The sequence below is a fragment of the Erinaceus europaeus genome, chromosome 7, assembly GCF_950295315.1.
Source record: "Erinaceus europaeus chromosome 7, mEriEur2.1, whole genome shotgun sequence".
NCBI lineage: Eukaryota > Metazoa > Chordata > Mammalia > Eulipotyphla > Erinaceidae > Erinaceus > Erinaceus europaeus.
In genome coordinates this window covers 94,664,791-94,692,778 of record NC_080168.1, presented here as the reverse complement: position 1 = coordinate 94,692,778, position 27,988 = coordinate 94,664,791, and the positions used below count along the sequence as shown (strand labels likewise).

General features: G+C 40.1%; 1 protein-coding gene across 2 annotated transcripts in view; it reads left to right on the top strand.

The window, feature by feature from the left end:
- The window catches only part of RAB3IP (RAB3A interacting protein), a 76,509-nt gene that overhangs the window by 4,863 nt on the left and 43,658 nt on the right, over positions 1-27,988 (top strand). Inside the window, exons 2-3 of one of the 2 annotated variants that reach the window (XM_060194952.1) lie at positions 431-512; positions 22,699-22,778. The gene's annotated coding sequence lies outside the window, so the exon portion shown is untranslated. Of the gene's footprint in view, positions 1-371; positions 513-22,698; positions 22,779-27,988 lie in introns of both variants that reach the window. The other variant, XM_060194951.1, reaches the window with a different exon arrangement.

Here is a 27,988-nt window from a genome sequence, read left to right as displayed (position 1 = left end):
AAAGAACAAACACCTCATCACAGACCCCTGCAAGCGTCAACCCGGCTTTGACCTAGCACGTTATGATTGGGCCCTCCTCAATCGCTATGTAACAGGCCATGGCCGGTGCGCCGCTATGTTCCATCGCTGGGGAGCCAGAGACGACCCGAACTGCCCCTGCGGCTACAGACAGACTATGACCCACATAGTCAACGATTGCCACCTCTCCAGATTCAAAGGAGGTCTCGAAACTTTACATCAGGCTCAACCTGGCGCTGTTGACTGGCTACGGAAGAAGGGCAAACGCTAGAAGAAGAAGCATTATGCTTACAATCAACAACATATGATTTCAAAGTTCTGTGAAATAACTCTAATGATTTTTTTTTTGATAGCAAACACCAAGGCTTGGATTTTCAACAGTCTAGATAAACACATTCGTCTTTGATTCTAGTGAGCTACCAGTGACAGGGTGACTCATAAAAAAAAGAACAACCCAGGGATGAGAATGCTGACATCCATCCACAGATGTCAAGGTAAGTTACTTTGTTCTTTAAAGGAATAGAAAACTAGTTTAGGGGTTGTCTATCAGCTCCAAAAGAAAGAAGCAGCTCTTTTTTTCTTTATTGGGGGATTAATGTTTTACATTTGACTGTAAATACAGTAGTTTATACATGCATAACATTTCTCAGTTTTCCATATAACAATACAACCCCCACTAGGTCCTCTGTCATCCTTCTTGGACCTGTATTCTCCCTATCCACCCACCCACCCCAGAGTCTTTTACTTTGGTGCAATACGCCAATTCCAGTTCAGGTTCTACTTGTGTTTTGTCTTCTGATCTTGTTTTTCAACTTCTGCCTGAGAGTGAGATCATCCCATATTCATCCTTCTGAGAAACAGCTATTTAAGAACAAACAGAAAACCTCATTAATTTCAGACTGATCTGCTTCCTTCACTGATGTGAGAAATCTCTTGCCAAGTTTCTTTTATAATTAAAATATGTTTCTATAATGTTGCTGACTCCAAAAGTAAGTTGTTTTTATAAGTACTGCAACAATGTTCAAGCATATATTATAGTGTCTTTTTCTAAGCATGCCACCATATGCTATTCCATTTTGGCAATAGTCAGAAAACCTTATTGGGCCCAGGGAGATAGTTCAACCTGTTAGAATACCATCTTGCATATTCAGTCTGCAGTTTCAGTTTCCATATATGTTCTGGCATCACCTTATGCCAGAGCTGAGCAATGCACTTCTTCTTCTTTTTTTTTCTCCTATCTCATTCCTTCTCTCTCTCCACCCTGCCCCACAATAAGTAAACAAGTCTTTAGAAAAACACCTTTATTGTTCCTAGTCTCTATTTTTCTCTTCATTCTTTCTTTCTTCTTCTTCTTCTTTTTTAAATACCTTATTACATAGATATCACCTAAAATAAATAAGAACTGACTTGTTGACTATAGTACTCGTCAGTGATCACCTAAAACGAAAGATTGCATTGGCATTTAAGCCCTGGCCAAATGTGATATATATTTTATTGTTGTAGCTATTGTTGTTGTTGTTGATGATGTCGTCGTTGTTGGATAGAACAGAGAGAAATGGAGAGAGGAGAGGAAGACAGAGAGGGAGAGAGAAAGATAGACACCTGCAGACCTGCTTTACCACTTGTGAAGTGACTCCCCTGCAGGTGGGGAGCCGGGGGCTTGAACCAGAATTCTTACTCTGGTCCTTGCGCTTTGCGCCAAGTGTGCTTAACCTGCTGCACTATCGCCCGACTCTCTGAATGTGATGTATTTTATCCTAGAGTTTACACTATCTGTGGCTGTTGTTGAGTTTTCAATTAGATTTACTAATACTTTGACTATGGCACAATTTTATGTATGACCTTCATGAATCTTCCACTAAGAACCTACGAAGTAAGAATTATACAGACATATGGCATTATATGTTGACCAGCTGGCTACATTGTGTTGATTGTTTATTTGCTATGGAAATCCTATTATTACGAATATTAACTACTATTAAAGTTTATTAGCAGGTAATTGATGTTACTTAAAAGTGTTATGATGCAAGGGCTGGCGTTCGAGCCCCTGGATCCCCACCTGCAGGAGGTTGCTTCGCAAGCGGTGAAGCAGATCTGCAGGTCTCTATCTTTTTCTCCTCCTCTCTGTCTTCCCCTCCTCTCTCCATTTCTCTCTTTCCTATCCAACAACAACAACAGCTATGACAACAATAACAACTACAACAAGCACAACAACAAGGGCAACAAAATGGGAAAAATAGCCTCCAGGAGCAGTGGATTCCTAGTGCAGGCACTGAGCCCCATAATAACCCTGGAGGCAAAAAAAAAAAAAGTGTTATAAATGGGAGGCCGGCCGGTAGCGCAGAGGCTTAAATTTAAGCACATGGTGCAAAGCTCAAGGACTGACATAAGCATCCCGGTTTGAGCCCGCAGCTCCCCACATGCAGGGGGTCAGAAATTGAGAGGGAAGGGGTTAATAGAGAGGAAGAGAGACAGAAAGACACCCACAGCCCTTCTTCACCACTTGTGAAGCTTTCCCCCTGCAGGTGGGGACCAGGGGCTTGAACCTGGGTCCTTGCACACTGTAACATGTGCACTCAACCAGGTGCGTCACCACCTGGCCCCATAAGTAGTAATTTTTTTTTTTTTACCCAGTGGGATTATAAACTTTACAAGAACTCAAGCTTTATTCTTATTTTTTCCTTATTGCTTGTCATAATGTATACAATAACAGCCAAACAAGCAGATGATATCTTGTGTCAGTCTAAATGTGTGGTGATTTCTAATATAAGGTACTAAAGACTAAAAATTGCTAAAAATCAAACTAAAGTGAGTGAGGGAACTTTTTCAATAACTTCTTTCTCTTGATAACAGGAGAAAGAGCAAATTCATCAGACTTAGAAAGACTGTAGTTTATCACAGCAGAAAATTTAAACTATCAGGGAACTGTTTGAGGAGGAGTCATTCTTATTTTCCTTGTACAGAGAAATTGTAGAGTCAACAAAACAGGAATGCATTAGTTCAAATTCTGAAGGTTATCTTTTCAAATAGAAGGTACTGGAGCTTTGTTCTATTTTTAGGAATAAAAGCTTAAGAGTCTACAGAATTATTGCTATGATGCTTAACATACATCCTGTACTTATAATCAATGGTATTTTCTAAACAGAGAGCATTGCTTAGCTCAGGTACAATTCAGGCCACTAGAAAACCATAAGATGTGCAGCTAGGGAGATAGCTCATCTGGCAGAATGAAGGGCTCTCATAACTGAGGCTTCTGCTTTGAGACCTAGTGCTGCATGTACTGGCATGGTATTCTGGTATCTCTCTCTTTCATTGTGAAACTCTAATATAAAATAACAAAAATAGGGAGGTGGGTGGTATCGCAGCGGGTTAAGCGCAAGTGGCATAAAGTGCAAGGACCAGTGTAAGCTTAGATTTCAGCTCAAGCCCTCGGCTCACCATGTGCAGGGAAGATGCTTCACAAGTGGTGAAGCAGGTCTGCAGGTGTCTATCTTTCTTTTTCCCTGTCTGTCTTCTCCCTCTCTCCATTTCTCTCTGTCCTATCCAACAACAACAATAATAACTACAACAATACAAGGGCAACAAAAGGGAATAAATAAATATTTAAAAAATAAACAAAAATAAATATTAAACAATTTGTAAAGGGCTTGTAGTACTTGGACAGTGTGCTGACTAATTAGAAGGGACACATGCACTCCTATGTTCATAGCTGCATTATTCGTGGTAGTCAGAGTGGAAGAAGCCTAAATACCTATCATCAGATGACCGGCTAAAGAAGTCATGGGATATATATTCCATGGACTACTATTCTGCAGTAAAAAAAATATTGTGTCCTTTTGGGACAAATTGGATGGAACTGGAGGTGATTATGCTTGATGAAATAAGTCAAGAGATGAAAGACAGTTAACATATAAACTTGTCAAAAAAAAAATCCTAACAAAACAGAAGCAAACTGTTAAGACTTATGAAAACTATGATGGTCTAAGATCCCTATTCTCATTGCTCTGTTCCTACATTTTGGTTGCCGTTTATTAATCATTTTGTCCTGCTTCATATCTTACTGCTTCATTCAGCCACCAAGTTGCAGATGCTACTATGATTCCATTCTGACTTCCCTGGGCAGACAACCTCACCAGTGTGTCCCAGAGTCTCAGTGCTCCAGAGCCCTACCCCACTAGGAAAATATAGAAATAGATTTATTTACTAGTTGTCTGGGATGTGGCATAGTGAATAAAGCATTGGACTCTCAAGCATGAGGTCCTGAGTTCAATCCCCAGCAGCACATATACCAGAGTGATGTCTGGTTCTTTTTCTCTCTCCTCCTACCTTTCTCATAAATAAATAAATAAAATATTTGAAACATAAATAAAGTGTTTAATCACTAGACTTTTAGTACATGCACCTGAAATACAACTACCATCTCTATTTGGGTCACAAAATTTTCACCATCTCAAGAAGAATCTCCATATCCACTGAGGAGTTACTGCCCCATACATAGCCTTTGGCAATGACTAATCTGTTCTCTGTTCTGTGGATTTACTTTAGTAGGTAACACAAATGTAAACATACAGTATGTGTGACCTTTTGTATCTGGCTCCTTTTATTTTATTTATTTATTTATTTTTAAATTTTATTTATTTATTTTATTTATTTATTCCCTTTTGTTGCCCTTGTTGTTTTATTGTTGTAGTTATTATTGTTGTTGTCGTTGTTGGATAGGACAGAGAGAAATGGAGAGAGGAGGGGAAGACAGAGAGGAGGAGAGAAAGATAGACACCTGCAGACCTGCTTCACCGCCTGTGAAGCGACTCCCCTGCAGATGGGGAGCCAGTGTTCCAACCAGGATCCTTATGCCGGTCCTTGTGCGCCACCTGCGCTTAACCCGCTGCACTACAGCCCGACTCCCTATTTATTTATTTACTATATGTATCTGGCTTCTTTCATTGGGTAAGACTCTTGAGAAAAAAATGACAAACTCAAATATAACATAAAGCACAGTGCTTTAGGCACTAAAGGCTATTCACATTGTAGCACATTATCAGTGCTTCATTCCTTTATATGACTGAATAATATTTCATTGTCTGAATATGCCATATTTTGTTTATCCATAAAGTTGATGGGCATTTGGATTTTTCTACCTCTTTGGTATCATAAATAGTGTTTCTCTGAACATTCGTGTGCATGTATTCAATATTTGAGGATGTGAGTGATCAAGAAAATAACTCTGCCTTTTTGTCAGGATAGATCTAAGGGAACAAATGGAAAATCAGTGAGATCTTCCAGCAGGCTGCTAGAGTAAGCAGGGAACATGAGAATAGGGTGACTCCGATGAGGTGGGAGTCGTGGAGTCTGAATGTGAGATGCAAAGGTGATGTCAGCGAGTCTGAGCACAGTTTGAAGGCAGGGCCAAGAGGATTGGCTATAAAAAAATGGGGGCCCTGTGGAGGCTCACCTGGTTGAGCGCTCATGTTACAATGTGCAAGGACCCAGGTTCGAGTAAAGATGCAGACCATGTGATTGAACACTTTACAACAGCTAGTTCTTAAATTTTTTTTTTGGGGGGGGGTGTTGGGTGGTGGCTCACCACCACATCTTTACTCACCTGTGGCTGGGCGCTTGAGTTGTTTTTAGATCTTGCAACTGTCAATAGTGTTGCAGTGAACATGAACATTTCCTATTTTGAACATAAGATGAAAAGTGGGACTCTGTTCACTTAGGAGGAAAGACGATTTGAATCTGATTCAGATGCTGAGCAGCTTCAGCTCTTCCAGGAACTGGTTCTGCCACATACCAGGCTGACTGACACAACCACATATGATAATGTATTAATTATCTCCACCTCTCGCATGTTTGGCTTTTATATGGAGTTGTGCCTTCACAGAGCAATCATCTGGCAGTGGGTTAGATGGAACAAGAGCTTCCAAAGCCAGTTGTTATTTCTTTTCTTTTTTCTTTTTAATAATAATCCAGGGGCAGAGGTAGGTAACTTTTTCCTTTTTTCTTTCTTTCTTTTCCCTTTTGCTGCCCTTGTTTTTTATTGTTGTAGTTATTGATGTTGTAGTTGTCGGATAGGACAGAGAGAAATGGAGAGAGGAGGGGGATGACAGAGGGGGAGAGAAAGATAGACACCTGCAGAGCTACTTCACCGCTTGTTAAGCGACTCCCCTGCAGCTGGGGAACCGGGGGCTCAAACCGGGATCCTTTTGCTGGTACTTGCGCTTTGTACCACATGCGCTTAACCCGCTGTGCTACTGCCCGATTCCCCAGTTGTTATTTCTTTTAAACACTGTTATTGTGGTGTGGTCCTGGAAATCACCATGCTGGTTTAATCTTTATGCTTCACTTTACTCTAGTGGTGTTTTTTTTTTTTTTTTTTTTTAACCAGAGCACTGTTCAGCTCGAGCTTATGGTGATGCGGTGGACTGAACCTGGGACTTTGGAGCCTCAGCATGAGTGTCTGTTTGCATAACCATTATGCTATCTACCCTCCACTTACTCTGTTGTTTAATACTGAGAAAGCAGCAGCGATTTCTTTGATGTCGACTCTAAGGTTAATAATTTCCAAATTTGTAATAATGGCCAATTATGATTCTGCCATCCTTATATTACTATAAATAATTCCTCTAACTCCAGAAATCAGTATTATTATTTTATTCAAATAGCAACATGTTTATTGTAAAAATTCAAATAGCTCAGATATGCATGCATAAAGAGGAAAGACAAAAATCATTTCAGTGGCTGTTAAGACTTCGTGACTATCTTTCCAGATATATTCTATGCCTAGATACACATATCATGCTTTCCACAGTGCAACCACATGATAACAGGTGCCGTGTGGTAATTTGCTCAATTACTAAGTAGCATGCTTTAATTTATTTTAATTTTTTAAAATTAAAAAAAAAATTATTTATTTTCCCTTTTGTTGCCCTTGTTGTCTTTTTATTGTTGTTGTAGTTATTATTTTTGTTATTGATGTTGTCGTTGTTGGATAGGACAGAGAGAAATGAAGAGAGGAGGGGAAGACAGAGAGGGGGAGAGAAACATAGACACCTGCAGACCTGCTTCACCGCCTGTGAAGGGACTCTCCTCAGGTGGGGAGCTGAGGGCTCGAACTGGGATCCTTACGCCAGTCCTTGTGCTTTGTGCCACCGGCGCTTAACCCGCTGTGCTACCGCCCGACTCCCACATGCTTTGATTTATGTGCTGCATATCACAAGGGTTCTGTGTGTGTGCTCAATACTCCCTTACTAAGAGCCATTTAATTCATTTCTAGATTTTAATTTTCAATAGTGCTATGATGAACATCCTTGTGCATCTTTCTTTTCATGTTTCTGGAAGTGCCTCTTTGCATTCAGGAATTGTATTATTTTTTGAATCACTGACAACTTTGTGATTCCAATGAGAAAAATCAAAAGGATTCTATCCCACACCAACACCCTACTTAGAATCTTCCTTTAGTCCCTTCTGCTTTTATAACCAAGTTCCTCAACAATGCTTTATTTATCATTTCCCTAATTCTTCAGCCCAAGGGAAACTGAATCTTTATTGCTGAAGTCACTATGAAAGCCTTAAAAGACTCTTAAAAAGTATGCTTCCTATGTCTTTCAAGTTGTACCAAGTGATATTGCATCTGCCGATCCCAACCTAAGCAATGCAATGAGTACCACCTCAGCATGCTTCACTTCAGACTGTGTCCAGAGACCTCAGGCATGGAATGTCAACCCTTCACTCTCATTACTCAGGCAAGACCTTTCCTCTCATAGTATTCTCTAATTCCATTCCTGGAGGTTCACTTCTTAACAAAGTCCCAAAACCTAGATATAGACCAGGTCCCATAAGATAGGGCATATGTTCACATGTATCCATAAATTAGGGCAAAATATATACCTGAAAGCAAAAGTACACAATAGTCTGTAGTGAGTCAGTATCAAGTTCACAATGAAATAGTGTCGACTTAGACGTAGATACCCTCCTCACCTACTTTCTATTACAGTTCTCTCACTCACTCCAAAGCTAACCTTAGCAAAGCAAGGACTGCAAAAACTAAATAAGGGAAAGAGACTGGCATACTTTAATGATGACACTTTAGTCACTATCAGGCCATTCCATCAGCTGGGGCCCTAATCAGGGAGTCATGAGATTCCCAAACAAACTCGATGGGCCTAGACCTCGAATAAATCCCCTTTTCCATTGTTACTGGTCATTTCGATCAGGAACAACACAATAGATCCCTTTGTGTGCCAGACTAGCTTGAGGGTGTTTCTTCCCAGGCACGTGCTCTATACACGTGACTAGACCATAGGATAAGAGGAGTACAACTTCGCACAATTACCACCACCAGAACTCTGTATCCCATCCCCATTCCTGATTGCTTTCCTATTCTTTAACCCTCTGAGAGTATGGACCCAGGGTCATTGTAGGATGCAGAAGGTTGAAGGTCAAGCTTCCATAATTGCTTCCCCGCTGAACATGGGTGATGACAGACCAATCCATACTCCCAGCCTGTCTCTCTCTTTCCCTAGTGGGGAAGGGCTCTGGGGAAGCAGAGCTCCAGGACACATTGGTGGGATTGTCTGTCTGGGGAAGTCTGGTCGGCATCATGCTAGCATCTGGAACCTGGTGGTTGACAAGAGAGTTAACATACAAAGCCAAACAAATTGTTGACCAATCATGGACTTGAGGGCTGGAATAGTGCAGATGAAGAGTTGGGGGTCCTCCATTTTGTAGATATCTAGTAGGCATATTTTAGTTAAATTCCAAAGGGCCTGTGGCTATACTAGTTTTTTTTTTTTTCCTTTTTCTTTTTGCCCCTGGACCTGAAATCTGATATGCAGGTGGATCCAAGTTATTGTCTGGGGAGATAATGTCATGGCTGGCAAAAGGACCAGAAAGCTGGATCAGGGAAGAGAGTAGCTCTGTAGTATGGGAAAGGGGTATAAACATTGTTGACTGTAAACCCCATCGATTTGATGTGATCTGGGTCACATAATTAGCTTAGGAGCCTGTGTGACCTCTGCATCCCTCTAGATCTGAGCTCACATTCTGTGGTCATGAGTAGAAACATTCCAAGCTGCCCCAGTATCGACCCATCTTCCTCAGGTGTAGCATAGAGTATGTTGTCCATCCTCCCTTCAGAGGATGGAACATTCTCTACCATTGTTGATCCAAGTTGAGGGCAAGGTCCTGTGGGGGTCCACAAGGGATCTATTTTGTTGTTCCTGATAGAAATGACCGGTAACAATGGAAAGAGGGATTTATTTGAGGTCTAGGCCTATCGAGTCTGTTTGGGAATCTCAGGACTCCCCGAATAGGGCCCCAGCTGATGGAATGGCCTGATAGTGACTAAAGTGTCATCATTAAAGTATGCCAGTCTCTTTCCCTTATTTAGTTTTTGCTGTCTTTGATTTGCTAAGGTTAGCTTTGGAGTGAGTGAGAGAACTGTAATAGAAAGTAGGTGAGGAGGGTATCTACGTCTAAGTCGACACTATTTCATTGTGAACTTGATACTGACTCACTACAGACTATTGTGTACTTTTGCTTTCAGGTATATATTTTGCCCTAATTTATGGATACATATGAACATATGGCTTATCTTATGGGACCTGGTCTATATCTAGGTTTTGGGACTTTGTTAAGAAGTGAACCTCCTGGAATGGAATTAGAGAATACCATGAGAGGAAAGGTCTCACCCAAGAAATGAGGGTGAAGGGTTGACATTCCATGCCTGATGTCTCTGGACACAGTCTGAAATGAAGCATGCTGAGGTGGTACTTGTTGCATTGATTAAGTTGGGATCGGCAGATGTAATATCATTTGGTATGACTTGAGAGAAGCATGCAGGAAAGTGAGCCCCACCCCAGAGGTTCCAGGACTGGGGGAATTATAGGTTATATAGAGGAAGTGGGAGGCTCCTGCTGCCTTAGGGTTTAAGAAGACCATACATATATATAATCACAATGTTTGGCAATTGGGTTAACTTTAAAAAATCCCTTTATTGGGGAGTCGGGCGGTAGCGCAGCAGGGACCGGAGTAAGGATCCCGGTTTGAGCCCTTGGCTCCCCACCTGCAGGGAAGTCCCTTCACAGGTGGTGAAGCAGGTCTGCAGGTGTCTTTCTCTCCCCCTCTCTGTCTTCCACTCCTCTCTCTATTTCTCTCTGTCATATCCAACGATGATGACACGAATAACAATAACAATAACAATAGTAACTACAATAACAGAAAACCAAGGGAAACAAAAGGGAATAAATAAATAAATAAAATCCCTTTGCTAGGATTTGCTGTATCATACACACCATCACCATAATTTATGTCCTTTGACATTATTTGTATATAGCTATACCACCTGTTGCTTCTGTTCTCCCTGGACTAAGCTTTTAAGTGAGTCAACATATCAAAGATTCAACCTATGTATTAAAAAGACTCAGTCTGGGAGTATGGACCGACCAGTCAACGACCATGTTCAGCGAGGAAGCAATTACAGAAGCCAGACCTTCTACCTTCTGCAACCCTCAATGACCCTGGGTCCATGCTCCCAGAGGGATAGAGAATGGGAAAGCTGTCGGGGGAGGGGGTGGGATATGGAGATTGGGCGGTGGGAAAATAAAAAAAAAAAAAGAAAGAAAAAAAAAAAGACTCAGTCTGTGCTTTAAAAAGTTTGAGACATTCAATCAGTTTTTCCCTTCTCATATTACTTAGTGATTTATATGACAGTAACAGTTAATTTTTGTCAACCTGAAGAAGGAGGGGGGGAAAGAGACACTCGTATATATAATAGTAATAATGAAGCAGAATAGGGTAAAAAACCCTAACAGTCAGTCTGCAGCTTGCATGCCTCTGGATTGACTCAGGCAGCCTGAGCAAAGACAGCCAATTGTAAGAAATATCCAAAAACAAACAAACAAACAAACAAAAACAAAAAAATCCCTCTGTTTTTTAAGCAGTCTTTAAAAAAAAATGTTTATGTATTACCTTTTGTTGCTTTTGATTTTTTATTGTTGTAGTTATTATTGTTGTTATTATTGATGTCTTCGTTGTTGGCAAAGACAGAGAAATGGAGACAGGAGGGGAAGACAGAGGGGGAGAGAAAGATAGACATCTACAGACCTGCTTCATCGCTTGTGAAGCGACTCCCCTGCAGATGGGGAGCTGAGGGGCTCGATCCGGGATCCTTACCGGTCCTTGTGCTTTGCGCCACGTGAGCTTAACCTGCTGCACTACCGACTGGCTCCCTTTTTCTTTTTAATTTCTATTTGATAGGACAGAGAGAAATTGAACAAGGATGGGGAGATAGAGAGAGGGAGGGAAAGATAGCTGCCTGCAGACCTCCTTCACCATTCATGAAGCTGACCTCCTGCAGGTAGGGAGCCCCTAGGGTTCCAACCAAGGTGTTTGTGCTTGGTAATATGTGCGCTTAACCTGGTGCACTCATATTACCACCACCCCACCCCACAAGGAAGTCTAATTTATTTTTAATTAGTTTTCTTTTCTTTGATTAAATTCACTCATTTTTTAAATAGTTGTTGTTGTTATTATTGTTATTATTGCCACTGTTGTTGGATAGAACAGAGAGAAATGGAGAGAGGAGGGGAAGGCAGAGGGGGGAGAGAAAGACACCTGCAGACCTGCTTCACCGCTTGTGAAGCGACTCCCCTGTAGGTAGGGAGCTGGGGCTCTAACCGGGATCCTTATACTGGTTCTTGCGCTTTGCTCCACCTGCGCTTAACCTACTGCGCTATCTCCTGGCCCCCAGGTTCACTCATTTTAAAATAAATGCCCGAGAGTTTAGACAGCAGATCATTAATTTTGCTATTTTCTTACTGATGGGCTTTAAGGTTGTCCCTACTTTTCCACATCATAGTAATTATCTTTAAGCAACATGTACAAATCTTTCTGGAGGACAAATTTAAGGCGTGAAAATTAATTTGGAAAAAAAAAAAGCCTCTTTTAAAATCAGTCACCACACTTATTAGAAACCTTACTGATCTGATCCCATCACTCCATTAATTACACCCCATTGCATTTTGCCCAGGGTCTGGCAATTCTGAGTTTATACTTCTGATTTAGACCTGCTGGATTTATCAGATGGGTACCTCCATCGTTAATAAAGCATGTTAGCATTCTTCTAGAGGTTTCCATCCCTGAGAGGAGATTACTTTCTATTTTTCATATATGCCCCAAACTTTTACATTGGTTATTTTGTCAGAGAAAGTGTTTAGAATAAAAAAAAAAAATGAAAGTCTGCATTTGGACTATGCTCAGCCTGGCTTTCCTCAACCAGGCCATCTAGGGAGATGTAATTAGTCAGACAGTGGCCTAGCGTTAAGAACTCTGGAGGATTCTGTGCATTCCTTCAAAAAAGTGTTCACTGATGAGAATAAAATTGCCACGTGGGAGTTTTTCCCTTTCTTCTGCATCAAAAACATCTCAGGTTTCAGGCACGCTTTGCAAGGCACGCTTTGCAAGAAAATTTTCTCTTACCTTCTGTTTTTGTGTTGTCAGTGCTTGAACATCTTGACAGTTTGGAAGGTAATGACCCCTTGCAGGGAGCAACAGGGACTCCATCTGCTTTTCCTCTTTTCTAGGCAACTGGTCTTCTTAACAGCTTGCTGCTACAACCTCTGAAGGTTGCTCTGGTCACCCCCCTACTTTTACCCCAAAATGGTTAAATATGGCATTTCTGAAATCTGCAATTATCTTAATTTTAGCAAAACCACTAAATTTCTCTCTCTCTCTTCCTTTCACTTTCCTTCCCTCCCTTTTCCCCTCCCTCCCTTCCTTTCTTCCTCCCTCCCTCCCTTCCTCCCTCCCTCCCTTCCTTCTTTCTTTCCTTCCTTCCTTCTTTCCTTCCTTTCTACTCAACTCTAGCATTTGGTGGTGCAGGGTACTGAATCTGGGACCTCTTAGCCTTAGGTGTGTCAAGAAGTTTTTTTTTTTTGTTTTTTTTTCATAATCATCATGCTATCTTCCCCACCCTCTCACTGGCTTCTTTTTTTATTTTTAAAATTTGTGATTAATAGTAGGTTAGAATATTATGTATAGTTCCACACCACACCCATTACCAGAGTTCTGTATCCCCACCCTCCCACCTCCCAAAGATCACCACCAGAGTTCTCACAAGTCTTAGAAACCCCCTGCCTTCTATTTGAAAAGTTAACTTTCAAACCACCATAGTTCTCACAAGTCTTAGAAACCCCCTGCCTTCTATTTGAAAAGTTAACTTTCAAAATTTTGGTTGTACTATATAAATATTATTTATTTAGTATTTCTTTGATTTCTCTCTCTCAGTGAAGCTTAATAAAACACATCTGCTACAAAGTAAAAATCAAATCCTGTATGAAACCGTTTAGAAACTGATTAGACCCAATAGGAAAGATGAAACTGTTAAAATGACAGAAAATGATCTGTAGATAAAACATGTACGTACCTTATAGTAGTGATTTAATATTGATTTACAAAATTATAAGATAACGGGTACAATTCCATGCCACTCCCACCACTAGAGTTCTGTGTCCCCATTCCCTCCATTGGAAACTGCAATGGTTCTCCCAAGGTCACAGAAATGGGTTGACTATTATCTATCTGTCTGTCTGTCTGTCTGTCTATCTATCATCTTCTATCTATATTAATATATATAGATATTTCTGTACCTATCTATCAATATTCATATATATATCCATTTATTCTATGGTTCTGCCTTTTCTTCCTAAGTCACACCTACACCCATTACTACTTCTGAATGTCTTTCCTAGTTTCCTCTTCTCTCTCTGGGTCCTGACAAGTTCAGAGCTCTCTGATCATCTTCCGTTACCATTTCTCTCCCTCTGGGAGTATGGACCAAAATTCTTCATAAGGTGCCGAAAGTGGGAGTTCTAACTTCTGTAATTGCTTCTTTACTGGGCATGAGCATTGGCAGGTTGAGCCGTTTTCTCAGATAGCTGCAGGGGAAGCAGTATCCTCAGGGAGAGCCAAGGCTTTTAGTGCAAGGAGGTGAATATATTGAAAAGTAGAGAACAGATGAATTCTAGAGGGCACAATGGAAGGATCTCATTGGTTACTTATACGCTGTTTATAAGTTTGTCCTTTTGCTGTAGTTTCAGCACTTCACTCTCCACCCCACCCCCAACAAGTTCAACATATAACAATTTTCTTAAAATAGGCTAAAAGGAACAGTGTTACCTGGGGTTTTGGTTTATAGCCTTTATATGTGAAAGACAGTTTGGCTAGTTCTAAAGTCTTTTTTGTTTACTTTCTCTATTTGAATATCTAGTAGATGCTGCTTCAAGATCTTATTGTAATGAATGTTTCTGTGCAGATAATTAAAGCCAGGTTGCTATTCTCCTTTATAAGTGATTCAATTATTTGCAGACACCTGAAGGGTTATTTCTTTTTCTTTGTATTTCAGTTGTCACACAAGGTAAAAAAGTACACAGGCATTTTATATTTTACTGCTCCATATGTAATACCTTCTTGCAATAAAGAGAACTAAATTTTATTTTAATTGAGCCACGTTTTGTTTGGTTAGATTTTTAAACATGTGCTTTATTTCATTATTTTTGGTCTCTTTCTTGGCAGCATCAATGATAATTTTTTCAAAAAATATGTTTCTATTTTTAATTTATTTTTACTGGGGGACTAATAGTTTACAGTAAATACAGTTTTTGATACACATGTAAAATTTCTTAATTTTCTGTAAAACATTCTCAATTTCATCCTAGGTCCTCCACCATCATGCACCACCTGAAACCCCATCCACCCCTCAGATTCCTTTACTTTGGTGCAACACATCACGCCAGTCCAAGTTCTACTTTGTGTTTCCCTTTCTGTTCTTGTTTCTTAACTTCTGTCCATGAGTGAGATCATCCCATATTCATCCTTCTCTTTCTGGCAGATCTCACGTCACATGATTCCTTCAAGCTTCATCCAAGATGATGTAAAGAAGGTGAATTCATCATTCATCATAGCTGAGTAGTATTCTAGTGTGTGTGTGTGTGTGTGTGTGTGTGTATGTATGTATACATATACATATATATCTTTTGTTTCTATTTTGTAACTATTTTTCATTTGACTTTTTAAATTTCTTTTGTCTATAATCTTACGTTTCTTTCTGTTTTAAATATTGTCTCTGAATTCCATCTTACACTTTACAACCTTCTCTTATCTCCACTACAACATCATCCTTGAATTTCAGCATTATGGTTTTCTTTTCCTTTTTTTTTTTTTTTTTTTTTGACTCAAGGGCTATTGCTGGGACTATAAATCCACTGCTCCTGGGGGCCATTCCCCCCACCCCCATTTTATTGGATAGGACAGATAGGAACTGAGAGGGGAGGGGAAGATAGAGAGGGAGAGAGTAAGATAAACACCTGCAGACCTGTTTCACAAGCAAACCCCCCCCCCCCTTGGTGGGAAATCGAGATCCTTGAGCTTTGTACTACTATGTGTGCTTAACCCACTGCACCACTGCCCCGCCCCTGGCTTTCTTTTCTTTCCTTTTGTTTTCCTTCCCTTCCCTTCCGTTCCCTTCCGTTCCCTTCCCTTTCCCTTTCTTTCTTTCTTTCTTTCTTTCTTTCTTTCTTTCTTTCTTTCTTTCCTTCTTTCCTTCTTTCCTTCTTTTATAGTGTTTATGCCCTCATTCCCCACCCCCTAATTTAGGGAGAGTGTACTCTCAAAAATTAGCTACATGCACTGGTATAGTTTCCTTCATATGGTGTTTGCTCTTTCCCCAAAAAATTTTGTTAATTTTTTTTTTTTATAGTGGTGCTGTGTTCCTTCTGTCCTTCCTTTCCATTGCTGAAAACAGCATGTTTTTCTGGTCCTGCTGTTTCCAAGAGTTTCCATTAAGGGAGGGAGTGGGCTGGGGGAAATGGGGGTGAAAGAGTGGGAACGAGCTGCTTTTCACCAAGTACAGGTTCCCTGCTCTGCTGCTACATGAACAGATTGCTTCCCACAAATACTGCTTATCTCTGTGATTTTTTTTTTTTGTGTGCAGCCTTGCTTACACTGTCTTTCTGAATCAAATTGGATATGGGGGCTCTGCTGCTAACATGATTTACTTCAGTTCCCAGACCCGAAGCCCTTTTGTAAACAAAGGAAAAAAAAAAACCTTCTGTAACTCAGGATATGTTCCTTTCCTTCAAAAAGTATACATCTGCTAGCATTTGAGATATGTCTGTGTATTCCTTTTCTTGTTCTACTTCCCACACAATTTCTGCTCCATCTAAACTGCTTTTTGGCAATGCCTGCGTGTGTTAGAATTTGGGGACTATAGTTATATCCTAGTACACAAAAGAAATAAAAGGGTGTGTGGATTTGTCAGGGGGTGACGGGAGGGCATAGTAGGTTATACTGAAGTTCTTAAACAATTTCCAAAGACACAGAAAAAAAAATTAGTAAAGCTAGTCATGCCCACAGTAGAAGTATTCTTTAATTATTCTTTCCTTCTTCTTTGACATTTCTCTCCCTCTTTTTTTTTTTTTTTTTTTTTTTTGCCCCCAGAGCACTGTTCAGCTCTGGTTTATGGTGGTGCAGGGGGTTTTGAACCTGGGATTTTGGAACCTCAGGAATGAGAGTCTGTTTGCATAACCAGTATGCTACCTACCCCTGCCCTCTCTTCTTTCTTATTGTCACCAGGGTTATTGCTGGGACTTGCTACTGGTACTAAGAATCCATTGCTTCCAGCAGCCATTTTTTTTTTCCTTTCTATTTTGTTTGATATGACAAAGAGAAATTGACAGGGGAGAGAGAGATAGAAAGGGAGGTAGAAAGACACTTACAGACCTGCTTTATCACTTATGAAGCATCCCCCTGCAACATGGGGAGCAGGGGCTCAAACCTGGGTTCTTATGCATGGTAATGTGTGCACTTAAATGGGTAAGCCACTATCTGTCCCTCTCTAATTCTTTTTTAAAAAAATATTTATTTTCCCTTTTGTTGCCCATGTTGATTTTAATTGTTATTGTAGTTATTATTGTTGTCGTCGTTGTTAGGACAGAGAGAAACGGAGAGAGGAGGGGAAGACAGAGAGGGGGAGAGAAAGATACCTGCAGATCGGCTTCACCATCTGTGAAGCGACTCCCCTGCAGGTGGGGAGCCAGGGGCTCTAACCGGAATCCTTAACGCTGGTCTTTGTGTTTTGCGCTTAACCCATTGCGCTACTGCCCGACTTCCTCTTCTTTAATTCTTAAGTATAGTGAAGTCTACATTTTATTGACATCAGAAACTCATGTGTGTGGGGCAAGTGGCAAGTGTTGGCATACATAGTTGAGTGCACATGTTACCATGCACAAGGACCCAGGTTCAAGTGCCAAGTCCCCACATGCAGGAAGAAAGCTTCCAAAAGAGTGAAGAAAAGCTGCACGTCTCTCCCCTTTTCTTTCTTCCCTTCCCCTCTCAATCTCTCTCTTGTCCTATCACATATAAGAAAAATATAAAAAAAAAAGTAATACAACTTTACTAAAAAGAAGTAATGTATGGCCTGAATTATCTCTTATTTACTATTCAAAAATCAAGGAATTTTGGAATAATATAAAAAAGTCATTCAGGGGAGTCGGGTGGTAGCGCAGCGGTTAAGTGCACGTGACACAAAGTGCAAGGACCAGCTTAAGGATCCCGGTTCTGAGTCCCCGGCTCCTCACCTGCAGAGTCGCTTCACAGGCAGTGAAGCAGGTCTGCAGGTGTCAAAAAAAATAGTCATTCAAAATTATTATAGCCAACTCCTAATAAAAATGCACATATAGCCTACCCAAAACTAGAGATGATTCATATCTCTTGGCTAAGGGCTAACTTGAAACCTCATAATTAAAATGCACTGGAAATTTCAAGACCCTGAGAGAGACTAATAAACAGTTTGCATTGTTCATTAAACCTTCTAAAACACCATGCTCAGCAATATTCAGATATTTCCTACACTGCTTTCAGTTTTTTCCTTCAAGGTCCGATTCAATAATTATCTGAATCATCTGGGCCTTGAGCTAGGATTTCTGGCACTGAATTGGGAACAGAAGTACACTGGTTACAGCCAAAAGTATCTGCTTGTCTGGAGAGATTTATTTCTCACGAGAATGATGGCAGAGTATTTATGGTTCTCGGAGATACTTACCTAAAACAGAGATTTGTTGATTAATTTTGACTATGATTTAATGATTACCAGTACAGGTGGGCTTGTGGACTGAAAATCCCTGAGACATCTGAGCAATATTCTAGTAGTGTATAACTGAATCTCTAGTCCAGATTTCTGGTTACCGATCGTTGCCATCAGTCTGGAATTCGGCAGTTTCATGAGAATGTCAAGAAAATGAGAGAGTTATTTAGACAGGATTTTAGAGCAATTTTGCTTTTCATACCCTACATTTCAACATTTTAATTGAATTGTGCCTTTTCTTGATGATACAGTTTCCTTTCAGGTCTGTGAAATCAAATTTTTCTTGCAACAAAGCCGCTCAGATAGATGAGATACTTGGTAATTCAATCACATCTTGAGGCTTGCACATGAGAAGCAGCTGCAGAAACTCAAAGCATGCCTCATATTCATCAAAATAAGCATCTTCTGAAATTTAGACGTCATTTCTACCAAAATAGTAGAGCAACTCCACAATATCTATAATTCCATTAAGCACAGGGCAACTCATATACCTCGCTGAAGCTAGAGATCTTCAGTTACTGAAAGAAAACACTACTGTAACTCTGTATATATTCAGATGTTTCATCAGACCAGCAAGTAAGCACAATCCTTTGAGATTGTGTATGTTGAGTAAGTTGGGTTTCTCAGAGCCCTCTCATTCCCTAAAGTCCTTGACCTCTAAACATCACTTAACAAGTTCTCATGGCCCAGCCTTCTGCCTGCATTAATGGAACTTTAAACTGTAACATACCAACTTTGTCTTTGTCTAAGCTGGTGGGGGTGAGGGCACAGGCATGAAAAATGTTAATAACCATGATAACTTACATTCTTAACACCAGGAAAAGACTCTTTCTTACAGGGCTCAAAGTTAAAAACTGCTAACTGGTGTAAATTAATATGTCCTCCCCCTCTGTCATTGCAGATAAGTTGCCTTTAGTAAACATTTATGTTTACATGAAACTTCTCAGATTCCTTACTGGTAGTGATAGTCCTAGAAGTGTGTATCTGTTCTAGCTAGTCATATACGACTGCTTTGTATATAACCTTCTAGTCTATATACTTAGTACATGGCCTTTTTTTTTTTTACACTAAAACAAATATTTTTATATTACTGTTTCAGTGTGTCAGTGGTTTTCAATCTTATTTATTATGATTATCATCATCATCATCATTCTTATTTTTGACTACAGCACTGCTTCTGGTGGTGCTGAGGATTGAATCTGAGACCTTTGATGTCCCAGGCATGAATACCTTTTTACATAGCCCAAGATTTAAAAAGAAAAAAAAATTGGAATTTCAGTATGTTAAGGAAGTAAAAGAGAAGCCAGATGTCTTAAAAGAGAGCTGAGAATAAAGTAACATTTCCTCAGCCTCTGAGACACAAAATCTCCAGATCTTTTTGCAGCTCATTTTTATGCAGTCCATGATCATGAATAGTCTATGATTATGTAAAAAGATATACTCTTACTCTTTATATAACTATATAAGTACATAAATATGCATATATAATCTCCTTTATTAGCTATATCTTCTCTACCCTTATTTTATGATTTTTTGACCACTTGTTCTGCATGGGAGGTAATTTGGTCATTTGAAATTTTCTCCTTGAATTTTTCTATAGCTTTTGCTTATGAATTTAAATTATTTTCTTTTATATATGAATATTCATAAGTGTGAGATCTTCATTTTGCTTTACTGTCATAAAGTTCTTGCTTTTTTCTGTCTCATTTAATGCTTTCCATTTGCTTGGTATACATCTGTTCACACTTTCCATTCTAAATCATCTGTTTTCATTATCATATATATACATACATATGTACAGACATATGTAGTAGATAGTGTATAATAGAATACACACACATGACATACAGTTGGGTGTTTGACTTTAGATGACACCTGAGAAAAATTTCATTTCATTGGTAAGTTCCATCTTTTTTTTACATTTATAGAAATTAAAATTCTGCTTTATTTTAGTCTACCTTCACTTTTCTGTTATGCTTTTAGTTTTTACAGCTGAATTAATTTTTGTCTTATAATTTGTATATGCATGCTTTTGAATGTGAAAGGCATGTGTTTTCATTCCAGTGAAATATCCAATGGATAACTAATAACTTTCATATCCCATGGATAACTTAGTAACTAAGTTTTTTTTAGGGCAATTCAAAGCAATGCAAATTATATTTCATCCCTACTTATTTCTTAATTATTTTCAATGTTTATCTTACTTATTTTCTCTTTCAACCTCTGTTGATTATTTCATGGATATATTGTTAAAGCTTAAAAGATTATTTTAAAATTTAAAATATTTAAATTAATTGATTGATTAATTTTATTACCACTGAGGCTCGGTGCTGGCACTATGAATCCACAGCTCCTGGTGGCCTTTCTTTTTCTATTTTTATCTGGAAAGACAGAAAAATTGAGAGGGGAGGAGGTGATAGGGAGACAGAAAAAGACACCTTGGGACCTGCTATACTTCCTGTGAAGCTTCCCCATGTCCAGGAAAGAGTGGGGGCTGAAACCCGGGTCCTTGTGCACAGTGATATGTTCCCTTAACCTGGCTATACCACTGGACTTTAGACAGGAAGTTGTAGGATATAAATTCTATGAAAGTCACTAGCAGGTACCATACTGTCCCTCTCACAAGCTTGATTAGAGTAGTTGGCAGATGCCATAATGGATTTGTTTCCATATTAACAGGCCCTGGATGGAAATCCCCTAAAGAGTGCTCTACCCACCTCCAGCTAAAAGCTGAGACAGCTAGATTGGGAGACACAAAGTAAATTCTCCATAAATGGATGGGACTGAGGCTCCAGCCTCCTTGCAGATCCACCTGAGTGCTGGTATTCCAGCTCCCCAAACTTCCTCAGCACACAGATGCCCTGAGGCATGCACAGTGGCAAAACCCTCTTGAACAGCTCAGCTCAAACTCACTGCCAGACACCTTAACTCTTGGTCACTACCCAAGTTCATTGGACCTTGAGGGTCCAATAAACCTGCTGGGCCTAAAGACAAATCCCTGGTTTCCATTGTCCCACATGAATAAGATACTTGCAGCTGAATGCTTGTGGTCACTCAGGTCTGCTCACACACAGCCACCTAACTCAGGCCTTCACACATCACCAGAGTGAGGAGATAGAGGAACCCACTTAACTGATGGGGATTTCAAAGCAATAATTCCTTTTTTAAAAAATATCTATTTATTACCTTTTTTTGCCCTTGTTTTATTTTTGTAGTTATTATTGTTATTACTGATGTCATTGTTGTTGGACAGGACAGAGAGAAACGGAGAGAGGAGGGGAGACAGAGAGGGGGAGAGAAAGATAGACACCTGCAGACCTACTTCACTGCTTGTGAAGCGACTCCCCTGCAGGTGGGGAGCCGGGGGCTCGAACCGGGATCCTTACACCAGTCCTTGCACTTTGTGCCATCCTTGCACTTTGCACCATGTCCGCTTAACCTGCTGCACTACCGTCTGACTCCCAAGGAAACTAATTTTATCAAGGAAGATGAAGCCTTCATGACCTAACCATCTTTAAAAAGTCCCACCTAGGGGTCTGATGGTGGCGCAGCGGGTTAAGCGCATATGGCGCAAAGCGCAAGGATCCTGGTTCAGGACCCCGGCTCCCCACCTGCGGGGGTTGGGGGTCACTTCATGGTCAGTAAAGCAGGTTTGCAGGTGTCTATCTTTCTCCCTCCCCCCGTCTTCCCCTCCTCTCTCCATTTCTGTCTGTCCTATCCAACAACAATGACATCAATAGCAACAATAATAACAACCACAACAATGATAAAACAAGGGCAACCAAAGGGAAAAAAATAGCCTCCAGGAGTGAATTCGTGATGCAGGCACCGAGCCCCAGCAATAACCCTATAGGCAAAAAAATACATATATAAAATAAAAGTCCTACTTTTTATTTAAAACCATCATACAGGGGCTGTGCAGATAGCATGTTTTTTTTTTTCCCCCTGCTTCCAGGGTTAAAGACAGGGAGGGACAGAGAAAGATAGACACCTGCTTCACCACTTGTGAGGTGACCCCCTTGAAGCTGGGAGCCAGGAGCTTGAACCGGAATTCTTACACCAGTCTTTGGGCTTCGTGCCATGTGTACTTTACCTGCTGTGCTACCGCCTGGCCCCCATATAACAGTTAAGTAAAGAGTCTAAAGAATCTCTCCTGCCTGAGGCATTAAAGCTCTCAGGTTCAACCCCTAGCACCACCATAAGCCCAAACTGAGCAGTGCTCTGGTGAATAATAATAATAATAACAACAACAACAATAATAATAGCAATAATAAGTAGCAATACTGTCATATTGAGGGGTGGGTTTCAATGTATGACTTTTTAAAGAGGTGCATTCAGATCACAGCCTCTGTCTTTAAAAAAATATTTATTTTATTCTCATGAAAGAGAGAGGAAGAGAAGAGAAGAGAAGAGAGAGAGAAAAAGAGAGAGAGAGAGACCAGAGCACTGCTCTGGCTTATGGTGGTGCTTGGGATTGAACCTCGGACTTTGGAGCTTTAGGTATGAAAGTCTTTTGCATAACCATTATGTTGTCTCCCCAGCTCCAGACCATAGCATCTCACTGATATATATGCGAACTTCTTTGGGATATACATCCAGGAGAAGAAATTAAGGACTTAAGGTACATAAACATTTTAATTGTTAAGTTTTTTATTACTTGGTGCCAAAGACAGAGTTTAGGGCCTCACACATGTACTGAGCTGAGCTGCCTTCTAGCTTTATTTGTTTCTGTTTCTAGAAATAGAGTAAAACAGCAAAATACTTCTCCATCATCCGTGGAGTTAACCCTTGTTGCTTTCACATGGTGTTGGGAATTAAATCCAGATCCTCACATGTCAGGTGAGGTGGGTGATTTACCACTGGGCTACTTCCCTGATCCCAAACTTACTAAATTTATATGTGTCTTGGCAATGTACAAGATATGCTATAGACGTAAATCCCACCAACTCTAGCTCAGTATCCTAAGAATTGTGTCCAAGGTTTGTAAAAAAAAAAAAATGCAGTAGTTATGTCCAATGCTCAAAGCATCTGATTCATTAAGGCCTGGGGTAGACAAGTACCACAGATAATTCTGATGCACTTTGTAGGCTGCCACTCAGTAACATTAACTGAATGGCTTATTGATGGACATTTACATGAGATCGCTTAGTATATACACATACTAGAATAAATACTGTTTTTATAAGTAAGACTGATTTAGATAACATGTAGCAATAGAGAAGCTACACAGGCAGGGATCTTTTCTTTGGAATATATATATATTTAATTTCAGAAATACTGAGTGATATTTAGCATACTAATGATACACAGTAAATACTGATACATGGTGACATCACAGTAGGGTAAATTTTCAGATTCCTTAGAAGTGACAGGAGAAATAACTTTATGTAAAAAGTCTCAGATCCCTTGGGGCTGGGGGATGTTGCACCTGGTTAAGTGCACGTTATAATAGACAAGGACCTGGGTTCGAGCCTCTAATCCCCACCTGCAGGGGGAAAGCTTCACAAGTGGTGAAGCAGGGCTGCAGGTGTCTCTCTGTTTCTCTCCCTCTCTATCTCCCCCTTCCCTTTTGATTTCTAGCTGTCTCTATCCAATAAGTAAATAAAGATAATGAAAAAAGTCTCATATCCCAGAAATTAAAGAAGTACGAGTTGCCTGTAAGTTTATGTGACTAATTTTGCAAGTATTCCCTTATGGACAAAATTTAAAAAAATTTCATTAGTGATTTAGTATTGCTTTACAAAATTGTAACAGGGGTGTAATTCCACACCTTTCCCAACACCAGAGTTCTGTGTCCCCATTCCCTCCACTGGAAACTGAAGTAGTGGACTATTATTTTTATAACTATCTATCTATATTTATATATATTTGCCCATTTATTCTATGGTCCTACCTTCTATTCCTAAATCATACCTACTAATTCTGTAACATATACGCTTAACCAGGGGTGCCACCACCTGGCTTCCACAGCTACTAATCCCACTCCCCTTTTTCTTTTCTTTTCTTTTTTCTTTTCTTTTCTTTTCTTTTCTTTTTTTCTTTTCTCTTCTCTTTTCTTTCTCTTCTCTTCTCTCTCCAGGTCCTAATGGAACTGGAGTTCAGAGCCCTCTGGTTGTTTCCCCTTAACATTTATCCCTCTGGGAGTATGGGCCAAAGTTCTTTATGGGATGCAGAAGGTGGAAGGTCTGGCTTCTGTAATTGCTTCTTTGCAGGACATAGGCATGGGCAGGTTGATCCATAACCCCAGCCTGTTTATATCTTTCTTTATGGGCAATCTAACCAGATGATGGATTATTTGTAAATTTGTAAATGTATTTAATATAGTAACTCCACTTTTTAAAATTATACACTTCTTTTTAAAATTTTTAAAAATTATCTTTTATTTATTGGATAGAGACAGCCAGAACTTGAGAGGGAAGGGGGAGATAAGAGAGGGAGAGATGCAGAGAGATACCTGCAGACCTGCTTCACCACTTGTGAAGCTTTCCCCCTGCAGGTAGGGACCTGGGGCTTGAACCCCAGTTCTTGCACATTATAGCATGTGCACTGAACCAAGTCCACCACCACCCGGCCCCTGTAACTTCACTTTCTAACCCAGGCTTTCCTTATGGCAAACTGACAACTCTTCCTTCTTCCTGGGAGGTGACTTTTGATTGAAAGACTACATTTACTAGCCTTCATATAACTAAGTTTGGCCATGTAACCTAATTCTCATGAAGTAATGAGCCCTAATTTATTTTTCTTCATACCATGCATTATTACTTAACATTATATTATATGACTATTCTGGTATTGACTGTCTCCTCCATTAGTGTATGATCCATAAAGATGGAGACTTTATTTGACTATCATATTCCCAGCATCTAAATCAGCATTTGTCATGTAAAGATTCCACTCAGAATCCAAACAACATTACTTAAGGCTGCAAGAATTTATCCATAGCATCGGCAGGAATGAAGGCAGTTTCAGAAATAAGATTAGAACCTGGGACTGACACACTGTGGGAGAAGCCAAGAAGTCTTCTCATTGCAACTTACCTCTCCTTTGCCCTGTTACTGTAGATTATTTTTGTACCTGGTATAGAGAACCAGTAAACAAACACTTGTTTGATTGATGGCAGTCTGTGTGTCTGTGAAATAAACTGAACCCAAAACCAATTCCCAAAACATGTGAAGGTGTCTTGTTAAAGTGACTCGTGAGAAGGAAGTCACACTTCTTGGAGTCTAAGCTCTTCTGCCAATCTTTTCTCTCAACTCCTAGCTATTTTAGCTGCTCACTGTGACATCAGAAAAGGAGCCTGAAATACAGAGGTGTTTATAATTGATTTAAAGACAATTTTGAGATAGCTCTGCTTTTATACAAACGTTGGAAAAGTATATCTTTATTTGAATACATGTAGTGGCCACTGACTGACCAGCATTTTGCTAGATAAAGACTGGATACTGGGGGCTGGGTGGTGGTACACCTGGTTAAGTGTTCATGTTACCAATGGCTAGGACTGGGGTTTGAGCCCCCACTTCAAGAGCAGGGAAGCAAGTATGCAGGTGTCTCTCTGTCTCTCTCCCTCTCTATTTCACCCTCCCCTCTCAGTTTCTCTCTGTCCTATTAAATTATGCAAAAAAAAAAAAAGGAGTGGTGGATTTGTAGTGCTGGCACAGAGCCTCTGCAATAATCCTGGACACACACACACACAAACAATACAAACAACAACAAAAAGTTTTGCTATTTACATGGTACTCCTCAAGTTTTTTTTTTTTTTTAAATTGGGCAGTCTCTCTGGTTTGCCATACAGCTGGGCATGGCAGTACAGTATACTTTTCAAAGAGTCTCGACTTAATTTGTTTATGATGTTACCCCACATATAAACACCAGGGTCCTCACTCTTGTGGTTCAAGCTGCTCAGTTGTAAATACAGTGAATAACTACCTTTCCACCTACGACATGAGATAATGTGAAGGCAGTTTGAGACTGGAGCGTACCATGTAAACACACATTTTCTTAACTTTCAAAACAACACAGAGACAAACCACAAAAGATAGGACTAATAGTAACCACCTGAGAATGATTTGTTGATGCTAAATTTCTTTCTTTTTAAATTTTATTATTACCTTTATTTATGTATTGGAAAGAGACAGCCAGAAATTGAGATGGAAGGGGAGACAGAAGGAGAGAGAGAGAGAGAGAGAGAGAAAGAGAGAAAGAGAGAGGCACTTGCTTTATCATTCATGAAGCTTTCCCCTTGCAGGTGGGAACTGGGGCTTTGAACCTGGGTCGTTGTACATTGTAACATGTGCCCTCAACTAGGTGTGCCACCAGAGGCCACCCTGATGTTAAATTTCTGGACATTTGCATCCATACTCTTTTTTGGAGTTGGGAGGGCCTATTTGTGGATGGGAAAGTTTTAAACTTAAAAAATATATTATTTTATATGTTTTATTTAGCATTAACTTATCTTTAAAAAAGGGTGGAGGAGAAGGAATGTTTGAACACACTACAAAAATTATCATCCTGTTTTAAAAAATTTGTGAGGTCTCTTCCCTTTTCATCTAACTTGGGGTTTTAGTTTTTTTTTAAATTAGCTAATTAAAAATTATGGGATAGAGACAGAGAGAAATCAAGAGGGAAGGGGGAGATAGAGAAGATGAGAGAGAGACACACCTGCCCAATGCCTCACCATTTTGTGAAGCATCCCCTCTGCAGGTGGGAGTTGGGGGCTTGAATCCCAGCTCCTTGCAGACTGTAACATGTGTGCTCAACCAGGTGCACTGCTACCACCCAGCTCCCAAATTAGCTACGTTGATATGTGGCAGGTTGAGAGTCTGAGTGTCTAACACTCTGTGTTTTGGTGTCTCTGTTGCAAGAATTTTTAAAAGTTGTTATAAGTAACTACTTATATCCTATCATTCATCTAACTGTGCTAGTAGGTCAGGCATGTGAGAAGAAACACTTCTAATTACCTTCCAAAGAGCCTTGTGTATAGGATGTGATTTGCAAGTGCATCCACTTGAGATCAGGAATCTAGTATTGCCTAGTATTCCCTGTAGAGGCATGATGTCTAGGTTCTGTGTAGAATATACTATAAGACTTGTCCTCCAAACATTTAAATACCCAACCAATACCTCCATTAGCTTGTCCTTCACTCAACTGTGTTTACTGAGCTGCTCCAACTATACGTCACACCAGTGTCTGTCCTGGAGAGGTTATATACTAATTAGGAAAGCAGATAAAATTGTAATTATCATTTTATATGAAAAGTGATAGAGATAAGGGACTATGGAAGCACAGTTAAGGGCACTTAATTAAAAATTTTTTTATTATCTTTATGTATTTATTGGATAGAGACAGGCAGAAATTGAGAGGGAAGGGGGTGATAGAGAGAGAGAGAGAGAGGGAGAGAGATACATGGAGCACTGCTTCACCACTTGCAAAGCTTCCCCCCTGCAGGTGGGGACCAGGGGGGCTTGAACCCAGGTCCTTGGGCATTGTAATACGTGTGCACCACCACCTGACCCCAAGGACACCTAATTTACACAGGGTGGGATAGCAACAGGAAAGGATTCACGATGAAATCGGTGCCTCTTGGATTACATAATGACAAAAGAGAACTGGCTAGGCAAGGAAAAGGTGGAGGCTAGGACATAACAAGAAAACAGGGCAGCATATGCAGATAGCAGAGGCATGAGAGAGAATGGTAAGACTGGAGAATACAAGCATCCTTACTTATTCTGTGTGCTTGCTTTATTCATTTCACTGTGTTCTTGAAACACTTGCTTGTATCCCTCACAATGTCTGAGTCCTTGTGGTGGATACTGTGTGTAATGGTTTCTTTGT